This window comes from Pristiophorus japonicus, chromosome 12 (assembly GCF_044704955.1).
Source record: "Pristiophorus japonicus isolate sPriJap1 chromosome 12, sPriJap1.hap1, whole genome shotgun sequence".
Taxonomy (NCBI): Eukaryota; Metazoa; Chordata; class Chondrichthyes; family Pristiophoridae; genus Pristiophorus; species Pristiophorus japonicus.
In genome coordinates this window covers 142253882-142265993 of record NC_091988.1, presented here as the reverse complement: position 1 = coordinate 142265993, position 12112 = coordinate 142253882, and positions in this window count along the sequence as shown.

The following is a 12112-nucleotide window of genomic DNA, read 5'->3' as shown; positions in this document are numbered from 1 at the left end:
GATGTACCCAGGATTGATCTACTTCTCTTGCCATTTCAGGTTTTATGAACAGAGTGCAATCCATTCCAAGGGCACGACAATAGTGCACTATTTAAATTGCACCTGTTCCACAGAGACAGTTCCTGGGAAGCTATTGCTGAGATAAGTCACAATCTTCTTTTAAATAGAATTTGTCATCTACAAATCTGCTAAAGTCAAAATGGTATAGAATCACGCAGCATTCATATCTACATACTTTATATATACAGAGGCGATCAGAGCACTCATGACTTCTACATGTAGTAACATGTATTTTGATAGTTGTGTACCGCTAGCTAGCATACAATATATGCAGATTCAGATCACTTCCAGGTTGCAAGCCTAGCAATGAGGGGGCAGAATCCAGACAGCTTGGTCATTGGGCATCCATGGCAGAGAGATGATTTTTTACTAAGAAAGAAGAAAGAAAGACTTGCATTTATATAGTGCCTTTCACGACCACCAGACGCCTCAAAGCACTTTACAGCCAATGGAGTGTAGTCACTGTTGTAATGTAGGAAACGAGGCAGCCAATTTGCACACAGCAAGCTCCCACAAACAGCAATGTGATAATGACCAGATAACCTGTTTTTTTGTGATGTTGATTGAGGGATAAATATTGGCCAGGACACTGGGTATAACTCTGAAATAGTGCCATGGGATCTTTTACATCCACCTGAGAGAGCAGACGGGACCTCTGTTTAAAGTCTCATCAGAAAGACAGCACGTCCAACAATGCAGCACTCACTCCCCCTCTCCCTGGAGTGTCAGCCTGGATTCTTGTGTTCAAGTAGCTCGAGTGGGACTTGAACCCACAACTTTCTGACTCAGAGGCAAGAATGCTGCCTACTGAACCACCACTGGCACATGATCAAACTTGTGCGGTGAAGGCATCTGATCAATCTTGGTGAAGTTCTGCATTATGAACCTTGGCTAAGTTTATCAATTTTAAAAAAAGCAAATCATCTTACCCTTGGTTCAACATAATTTGTGCTTTCTTCATCAAGTCAAAGCTGGATTCTTTGGCCTGAATGCAGTGTTAAAACTGGGTGCAACAGGTGCCATGACATCCAGACACTTCTGTAGTATAATGAAATGTTTTTTTTATATTGGAATTTTGTACTGAAATATGCCTTTTTCTAAAGTTAGGAGTATATAGGTAATGAGAAGTGACTAGATCTGCTAAAATCTATTACCCAGAACACCAATACCCATGCTGTCCATATCCCTGCTTTCTCACATGTAAATCCATCTGAAAATATTACTGATCTGCATCGGCTAGGAATCATTACATCACACAACAATGACTGAAGCACAATTAAATCACTGTGTCCATTTCATCTCTGGTGCCCTCTATTCTACACACACTAAATCTCGACCAAACTCTCAAGTAATCCTCATAAGCACTGAGGAGGAATGAAATGGTACTTCTGACGTTTTGGAAGGTCCCACTTGAATTAGCATCGCCACTACATGGAAAAGCTTAACAAGAAGTAAGGTATTGTTGACAAAATCCAAAGAACTCTTTGTCTAACATGCCCATAATCATCCTGCTGTGATAGGGCCACATTGAGAAACTCTGCTGGAACAATTAGAAACATAGCAACATAACCTCAGTGCCCATTACCATTGGACACTGAGAGAAAGATTGGAATTTATCCACTAATGTGCTGTGGGAACTCCTGATGGCAAAATCCCAGGATTTATTTTAGAACAGAACCTAAAGACTTGCTGACAGGTTATTGTCAGCCTCGTAAACCCTTGCTGTTATAGGGCTTCAAGGTCTGGCCCAAGATGTTGGGCCCTTGAACTGAAATTGTGGCACATAGGAAATGAAAGCCTTATTTCCCATCTAAATCATTGCATGGAAAAACTATGCAATGCAACTGAGATGGTTGTTAGATGGTTAGAAAGAGCAATTATAGATTTTTTAGAAACCTTTCAAGCAATACTGGAAACGACTTTGTTAGCAGTTATAAACTGACAAGGCTCCTTTCCTGTAAATGCAATTTATTCTTGTCCTGTAAATAAGTGGATATGATATTATTAACTCTTTTGGGTTGGTTCTATATTCTGCAGTCCTGGGCTTGTACTGTAGATAAGATCTGGTAGAATGTTGTTCTTGTATGCATAAATCACAACAGCTAAGTTTTTGTCAATCTCATTAAAGGGAAAGGGGTCCTCAAAGGAAAAATTGGAAGCAATTTAGATGTTCTTACCGCCCTGCTTGTACTTGAAAATGGGGCAGTAGCGGGTAGAAAATTAGTAACAATTTGAACCTAATCCACCCAGCGAGAATGAGACGGATTTAGGTTGGAAGCCTGATTTACACCCTGCCCGATTTTTATGCTCCATTGACTTCAACCAGACATCTGAGCTGAACCCACCCCAATCTCACCAGCTGGGTTAGATTAAAATTGGGGCTAAAGAGTCTGTTCCTAACTTTGCTGATTTTCTGGCAATGAGAGCTCCCACCTGAAACAGGCAGGATCCCTGTGAATATATGCAAATCAGGGTTAGTGATGATGCTGCCATTCTCTGACTGTGCCACCAAGCTAACTCCACTTCCTGCTCCTGCCCACCAACTTCGTAAAATGTTTTTAACAAGATCTGCAGCAGTTCTCAGGTAAATCTGACTAGAGCTTTTGAAGACATTTCTCTTGAAGTAGCGTGTGTATTTTTTGACCTTAAAGAATTTGAAAGGGTTACTATTGTAACTCTTTTTTAAATTAATTCTTGAAATATAGGCAAAGCTAGCAAGGCCAGCATGTATTGCCCATCTCTGGGTAACCTAGGGAAGCTGGTGGTGAACTTCCTTCTTGAACGACAGTAGACCGTGTGGTGAAGGTAATCCCACAGTGCTGTTAGATAGAGAGTTTTGACCCAGCGACGATGAAGGAATGGTGATCTATTTCCAAGTCAGGGTGGTGTGTGACTTGGAGGGAACATGGAGGTGATGGTGTTCCCATGCGCCTGCTGCCCTTAGCTTTCTACACAGTAGAGGTCGCGGGTTTGGGAGGTGCTATCAAAGAAGCCTTGGTGGGCTGCTAAAGTGCATTCTGTAGACAGTACACACTGCAGCCATGGTACAGCAGGTGGAGGCTTAAGGTGATAAATGGACTGCTGATCAAGTGGACAGCTTTTTCCTGGATGATATCAGACATCTTGAGTGTTGTGCAGCTGCACCCATTCAGGCAAGTGGAGAATATTCAGTGCAAGCCGGACCGGCCAGACAGGTTGCACATCAACAGAGCCGGGACCAATATCCACATGGTGGGCGGGGCGGGGGAGTGGTATTGGTGTTGGGGAATGTTTAAACTAATTTTGCAGCAGGATGGGCACCAGGATGTAGCATTAGAAAGGAAAATCTAAGTGCACAAGGGATTGGGAGAGACAGATAGCAATAGAGTAAGAAATAGTACGGTATTAGTTGGGGTCAAAATACAAGGTCTAAGAAAGCCTCAACTAGATTATTGCATCCAATTCTGGGCACCACTCTTTAGGAAGGATGTGAAGGCCTTAGAGAGGGTGCAGACAAGATTTACAAGAATGGTTCGAGGGATGAGGGACTTCAATTAAATGGATGGACTAGAGAAGCTGGGGTTGTTCTCCTTAAAGCAGAGAAAGTTGAGAGGAGATTTGATAGAGGTGTTCAAAATCCTGAGGGGTTTAGACAGCATAGATAAAGAGAAACTGTTCTGATTGGGTCGAGAACCAGAAGACACAAATTTAATATGATTGCCAGAAGAACCAAAGGGGACATGAGGAAATTCATTTCTACGCAGTGAGTGGTTAGGATCTGGAATGCACTGTCTGAAAGGATGGTGGAGGCAGACTCAGTTGTGGTTTTTGTAATGTATGTACATAAGGTCTGTCCACCAACAGGGGGCACTACTGTCAGATGTCCTAAGGTCATAGGTACACTCGTGCTGGGCACGGTAGATAACCTGAACTTCACCTTTGTATCTGCACTTCTGGAAGCCATTAAAGACTGACCAAGTTACATCTAGTCACTGGCTCACAGTACGGAGTTCATTGTATCATTTCATACACCACAACTGGCGACGAGGCAAATACAAACTGACGCAAAAGTATGGTGAGCACAGCACGATCGAGTACTTTTGGAATTCTCGAGCGATTCAATGAGGGAGAAGATTGGGGAGATTTCGCAGATCATCTTGACCAGCATTTTGTGGCAAACGACCTAAACAAAGATAAGGATGCAGAGAAGCGCAGGGCAGTTCTTCTCACCGTCTGTGGCCCCACGATCTATGCACTCATCAAGAATCTGCTCTCACCCACTCTTCCTACAGAAAAGGATTACAAATAACTGTGTGCTCTAGTTCGGGAACACCTTAAACCCACGGAAGGAATCCTCATATCCAGATATCACTTCTATATGCACATTCATCCAGAAGGCCAGGATGTAACGGCATTTGTTGCCGACCTGAGACGTCTTGCAGGGCCTTGCAAATGTTGGCCTGCGTTGGAAGACATGCTGCATGAGTTTTACTTGATCGGGGTCAACCACAAGGCGATCTTAAGTAAGCTGCTGGCTGCGGAGACGCCGGATCTCAGCAAGGTCATCACCATCGCCTAAGGCTTGCATGTCCACGCAGAAAAGCACAAAGCAGATATCACGACAAAACAGGAACTCCACGGCAAGTACTGTGTACAAAATTGTATCAACGGCCGGCAGAGCTGCACATGGCACGGCCTACTCGACTGTGTCTGCAAGACCGGGAGATGATCAAAGTTCACCATCGAGGGCCTACTCGACTGCGTATGCGAGAATGGGAGCCGCTCAAAGCCCGCCATCAGGTGCAAATCTGAGCTCAACGTGTTAGCATTGCGGGGGCAATCACTGACCCCATCAGTGCCACTTCAGGGAGTATGTATGCAGGGGGTGTGCGAAGACGGGGCATCTTCAGCGGACGTTTCCACAGCAGAGCAAGCAAGCTGCGACACACCACGTGGATGATGATCAATTCAGCGTCGATCTGGCGATGCAGCCCAAGGCATTTGAGAGCTCCGAGGAAGAAGTTTATAGCCTACATGCTTTCCTAACAAAGAGCCAACTGATAATGATGGAGGTAAAATTACTAATAAAGAGCCAACCGATAATGATGGAGGTAAAATTACGAATAAAGAGCCAACCGATAATGATGGAGGTAAAATTAAATGGCGTGCCGGTATCCATGGAATTAGGCACGAGTGCGAGTCAATCGATAATGAACCAGAGGACTTTCAAAAAGCTGTGGAAGACCAAGGCAGAGAGACCCAAGCTGAGTCCGATAAATGAGAAGTTGCGTACCAACACCAAAGATCGATAGTGCAGCAGTAAGAGTTTCGTACGAGGGATCATTATGGGTTATCCCAGGCAACGCCCCATCCTTATTCGGCAGGAGTTGGCTCGAGAAAATAAAATGGAAATGGTATGATATCAAAGCTTTGTCATCAGCGGATGATGATTTGTGTGCTCAAGTGCTGAGCAAATTTCCCTCACTGTTTGAACTTGGAATTGGCAGCTTCAAGGGAGTCAAGGTGCAGATTCACTTAGGCCCAGATGCAAGGCCCATCCATCACAAAGCCAGGACGGTCCCACACATGGTGAGAGAAAAGGTCGAGCTCGAATTGGACAGGCTACAACGCGAGGGGGTCATCACCCCGGTTGAATTTAATGAATGGGCCAGCCCCATTTTTCCGGTGTTAAAAAGTGACGGCACAGTCAGGATTTATGGAGGCTACAAGGTCACGATCAACCGAGTTTCAAAACAAGATCAGTACCCGCTACCGAAAGCTGATAACCTGTTTGCAACGTTAGCCAGGGCAAAATCGTTCACCAAATTGGATCTAACGTCAGCCTACATGACATAGGAACTGGTTGAATCATCAAAGAAACTTACATGCATCAACATGCACATATGACTGTTTATTTACAACAGGTGCCCTTTTGGCATTCGTTCGGCAGCAGTCATATTTCAAAGAAACATGGAGAACCTATTGAAATCCGTCCCCAGGACCATGGTATTCCAAAGCGATATCCTAGTCACAGGTCGTGACACCGCCGAGCACCTGCACAATCTGGAAGAGGTTCTGCGTCGTCTGGACAAAGTGAGATTCAGACTGAAACATTCGCAGTGCGTTTTCATGGCAGCAGAGATCGAATTCCTTGGACGAAAGATTGCTGCAGAGAGAATCAGGCCTAAAAACATGAAAACAGAGGCCATTAAAAATACGCCCAGGCCCCATAATGTGACGGAGCTGCATTCGTTCCTGGGTCTTCTCAACTACTTCGGTAACTTCATACCCAAATTGAACACAGTATTAGAGCCTTTGCACAAACGTCTCAGAAAAGGAGACGACTGGGTGTGGGGTGAACTTCAAGACAGAACCTTTGAGAAGGCTAGAAATCTGTTATGTTTCCACAAACTACTGGTATTGTATGACCCATGCAAGCATCTAGTTTTGACCTGTGATGCGTCATCTTATGGGGTCGGCTGCATACTCCAGCAAGCCAATGAGTCAGGCAAACTACAACCAGTTGCATACACGTCTCGAAGCCTGTCCAAGGCGGAAAGAGGCTATGGCATGATAGAGAAAGAGGCTTTATCATGTGTTTATGGGGTAAAAAAAATGCACCAGTAGTTGTTTGGGCTTCACTTTGAGCTGGAAACCGATTGCAAGTCGCTTATATCGCTGTTCTCAGAACATAAAGGCATCAATACCAACGTGTCATCCTGCATCCAGAGGTTATCTGCCTATGATTATGTCATTTGCCATACACCAGGCACCAACAACTGCGCTGATGCATTGAGCCGATTACGGTTTCCCACACCAGAGGTGGAAAAGCCAATGCCCGCGGAGCTTATCATGGTCATGGATGCCTTTGAAAGTGAAGGGTCGCCTGTCACTGCTCAACAAGTTAAGACCTGGACCAGCCAGGATCCGACCCTATCGGTTGTAAAACGTTCTGTTCTCAATGGGGACTGGTCGACCATCCCCAAGGAACTGGGTGATAAAACCAAAACCGTACAACCGTCGCAAGGATGAGCTTTCCATCCAGTTTGACTGTTTACTGTGGGGTAATCGTGTTGTAATGCCCAAGAAAGGCAGGGCGAGATTTGTATGGGAGTTACATAGTACGCATTCCGGTATTGTCATGATGAAGGCCATCTCCAGGTCCCATGTTTTGTGGGCTGGCATTGACTCAGACTTGTAGTCATGCATGCATCAGTGCAGCACTTGCATGCAGCTAAGCAATGCCCCAAAGGAAGCTCCGTTCAGTCTGTGGTCATGGCCATCCAAACCATGGTCTAGAATCCACATCAACTTTGTGGGCCACTTCCTCGGTAAAATGTTTTTTGTTGTGGTGGATGCATGCTCCAAATGGATAGAATGTGTGATCATGTCATCCAGCATTTCCACTGCCACCATTGAGAACCTGAGAGCCATGTTTGCCACACATGGTTGTCAGTGACAACGGACCGTGTTTCATGAGCCTGGAATTTCAAGAGTTCATGAAACGCAACGGCATAAAACACGTGAGGTCAGCCCCGTTCAAACCCGCATCCAATGGTCAAGCGGAGCGGGCAGTTCAAACCATCAAGCAGAGCCTGAAACACGTAGCTCACGGTTCCTTGCAGACATGCCTGTCACGCATACTGCTCAGTTACAGGACAAGGCCACACGCGCTCACCGGGGTCCCGCCTGCAGAACTATTGATGAAGAGAGTCCTCAAAACCAGGATCCCTCAAGTCCATCCTGACCTTAACGATCATGTCGAAACCCAATGTCAACGCCAGCAGTGGCATCACGACCACGCTGCAATGTCACGCAACATATCTGTAAATGACCCAGTGTATATACTTAACCATGGTCAAGGGCCCAAATGGCTCCCGGGCACTTTTACTAATAAGGAGGGTAACCGGTTGTATATGGTTTAGCCCAAGAATAGGCAGATGTGCAGGAAACACATTGATCAAATCAAGCTAAGACACACTGACGAACCGGAACAGTTGGAAGAAGACACTGTGAGCTTAGACGACCAAGCAACTCACATCCAGCCATCAGAAGAACCCACTGTGGTCAACGCCCAGCCCCAAGTTGTGAGAAACTCGGAAAACCCTGGGATTGTACTGAGATGGTCAACCAGGGAGCAAAGGGCTCCGGACTATCTGAACTTGTAATATGGACTTGTGCCAAGAACTGGGGGGAATGATGTAATGTATGTACATAAGCTCTCCCCACCAACAGGGGGCAGTACCGTCAAAGGTTCTAGGGTCATAGGTATGCACATGCTGGGCCCGGTATATAACCTGAACTTCATCTTTGTATCTTCACTTCTGGAAGCCATTAAAGACTGACCAGGTTACACCAATCACTGGCTCACAGTACAGAGTTCATTGTATCATTTCATACACCACATTTTTCAAAAGGGATTTGCATAAGTACCTGAAGGAAAAACATTGCAAGGCGACAGGGAAAGGGCGGGTGAGTGCTCTTGCAGAGAACTGGCAATGGCTAGACGGGCCAAGTGGCCTCCTTCTACTCTATGATTCTCGTCCATCACACTCCTGACGTGTCTTGTAGCTGGTGGAGTGATTTTGAGGAGTCAGCAAGTGAGCCACTTCACAGAATACGCAGCCTCTGGACTTGCTTTAGTATCCATGGCATTTGTGTGGCTGGTCCAATTAAGTTTCTGGTCAATGGTGACCCCCAGTGTGTTGATGGTGGGAGATTCTGCGAAAGTAATGCCATTGAATGTCATGGAGAGGTGGTTAGACTCTCTCTTGCTATACATGGTTATTGCCTCACACTTGTGTGGTGCGAATGTTACCTGCCACTTATTAACCGAAGCCTGGATGTTGTCCAGGTTTTGTTGGATGTGGCCATGGACTGCTTCATTATCTGAGAAATTGTAAATGGAACTGAACACTGTGCAATCAGCTTCCAAACAGTTGAGGTGTCACAAGCATTGCAGCTGTTTCTTGACAGGAACCTTTCTTGGAATCCCACTTTGGGAGGAGGAAGGAGAGGAAGAGGAGCTGGAGGAAGGAGCAAACAGAACTGCAGCTGGAGGGAGAGCAAATAGAAAGACGTGTGCTCAGAGAAATCCTTATTATCACAGCAAAACAACATAGTTCCTTTCAGGCTGCCACAGGGGATATCAGCGGCATCTGCAGTCCATGTTTATATTCAACAGCTAAGATACCTTCTTTGATAGAGAAAACACATTCATCACTTTCCCCTTGGGCATCTTGAAGCAGAAGGATCAAGCGCTGGATTGAGGGATTCCTTCAAGTGCAAGGTGTTATAAACTACATCTATATCACTCTGTGGACTCCTTCACAGAAAGCCACCACCTTCATGAATTACAAAAGGTTCCACTTTCTTACCATGCAACTGGTGTCTGCTAACCAGTAGTGTATTGTACAGATGCATGTCTTCCATTTCTAGTAGCTGCCATGATGCATTTATACTGCTTCATTCCTCCATTCCCTCACTAATTGTCTCTGCATAGCAAGTTAAAGACTTGAGTGCTTGGAAAGAAGGCCGATGCACTCCATACCTGGCTTTATGACACCTCTTAGGAACCCACAGTCAACTGCAGAACTATTTTTGAAGGGTCAGCATTGGAAATATTATAATGTCTGATTACACCCCAGTCAAGCTTGAAATACTATTCGATCATGTTTTACTCTATTCCAGACTTTGGTGCCTGAATGTCTTTCACTTGAGCGATCTGACCTTTTCAGATCTGATGCAATCACAGTGGGACATGTTTATCAAGACTGATGCCTCCACTGAAGACTCCTTACCACTGCTGTGGGAGAAAGCTAAGCTTTGCCTGATGAGTCAGGTTATTACTTTTACTTTTTTTAAACATAAATTCCAGCATAGAAGAGCAGATGGAGTTTAAAGATCAGTCCACCATTTAGGAGCAAGCATACATAGATGACCTGGAAGAGGGGACAGAGTGTAGTATAACAAAATTTGCAGATGACACAAAGATTAGTGGGAAAGCAGGTTGTGTAGAGGACACAGAAAGGCTGCAAAGAGATTTAGATAGGTTAAGCGAATGGGCTAAGGTTTGGCAGATGGAATACAATGTCGGAAAGTGTGAGGTCATCCACCTTGGGGAAAAAAAACAGTAAAAGGGAATAATATTTGAATGGGGAGAAATTACAACATGCTGCGCTGCAGAGGGACCTGGGGGTCCTTGTGCATGAATCCCAAAAAGTTAGTTTGCAGGTGCAGCAGGTAATCAGGAAGGCGAATGGAATGTTGGCCTTCATTGCGAGAGGGATGGAGTACAAAAGCAGGGAGGTCCTTCTGCAACTGTATAGGGTATTGGTGAGGCCGCACCTGGAGTACTGCGTGCAGTTTTGATCACCTTACTTAAGGAAGGATATACTAGCTTTGGAGGAGGTACAGAGACGATTCACTTGGCTGGTTCCGGAGATGAGGGGGTTACCTTATGATGATAGATTGAGTAGACTGGGTCTTTACTCGTTGGAGTTCAGAAGGATGAGGGGTGATCTTATAGAAACATTTAAAATAATGAAAGGGATAGACAAGATAGAGGCAGAGAGGTTGTTTCCACTGGTCGGGAAGACTAGAACTCGGGGGCACAGCCTCAAAATACGGGGGAGCCAATTTAAAACCGAGTTGAGAAGGAATTTCTTCTCCCAGAGGGTTGTGAATCTGTGGAATTCTCTGCCCAAGGAAGCAGTTGAGGCTAGCTCATTGAATGTATTCAAGTCTCAGATAGATAGATTTTTAACCAATAAGGGAATTAAGGGTTACGGGGAGCGGGCGGGTAAGTGAAGCTGAGTCCACGGCCAGATCAGCCATGATCTTGTTGAATGGCGGAGCAGGCTCGAGGGGCTAGATGGCCTATTCCTGTTCCTAATTCTTATGTTCTTATGTTCTTATGTAACTAGGCTTGGATAATATATTGCAAAATGATTCTTGCAAGAAAATGTTGCAGAAATGTACATACTTGACAACCAGTATCTGTTACTTCAGTTACATAATAAATTGTAGCTGTACATAACTTGGTATGATTTAGGTGATTCTGATTTTGATTTTCCAATTTTAAGAAGTTGAAACCAGATCAAACCATTCAATGTGAGTGGAAGGTTGATGGGTATTATTCAATCGATTTTCACAATCAAAGGTCCAAACATTCAATTTTAAGCAATAAATATGTCAATAAATGATCCTTTTTTTATTTACAGAATGTGGGCAACACTGACAAGGCTGCATTAATTGCCAGTCACTAGCTACATTCAGAATGTGGTGACAGGCCTGCTTTGTGTACCACTGCACTTCTTGTACTGATGGTGTTCCCATAATGGTATTTGATAGGGAGTTTCAGGATGTTGACCCACGTATGACATATGTCTAAGTCAGGATGACATGTAACTTGGATCAGGTGGTATACCTACTATATTATTGCTCTTGTCCTTCTTGGTGTTGGAGGTTGTATGGCTGGGAGGTGTTATAGAAAAATGGATCCTGTAGATCTTACATATAGCAGCCACAATGCATCAGTGCTGGAGTAGTTTGGTCTGTACCTACCCTTTGTGATCATTGAGCAAAGACAACTTGCCTATGTGTAACTTGGGAGAACTTGAGATACATCTAAGCACAAACACAGCTGTGCCACCTGGCCTTTATTGTTGTTACATCAGTGGTCCACTAAAGGGAGTAGTTCACTAGAGACTCTGTTACACTTCTCCCTCCTTATTGAAGAAGTTAATCATAACTTTCATGGTATACACAAACAAAATATATGAACTTATTTTGCCATATTTACAAGTCAAACTTAACCACTGTTTTTCTGTTTCAAAGAGGATATCTTCTTTCTTGAACAGAACTTTCCGATCTTGTTGTAGTACTCATTCGAGGCTGAGCCTGAGGCGAGTTTTTCTCCAAGGGCTGACTTTGACCTGCACTTGGACTTTCATCACCTTCAGACTGCTTGTCTGCCTGACGCGGACTCAGACTTAAATTCTGACTCACTCTTGGACTTGTTTCTATTACATCTGCTGTAAGATTTCCTACTGGTACTCTACTTGTAACAAGA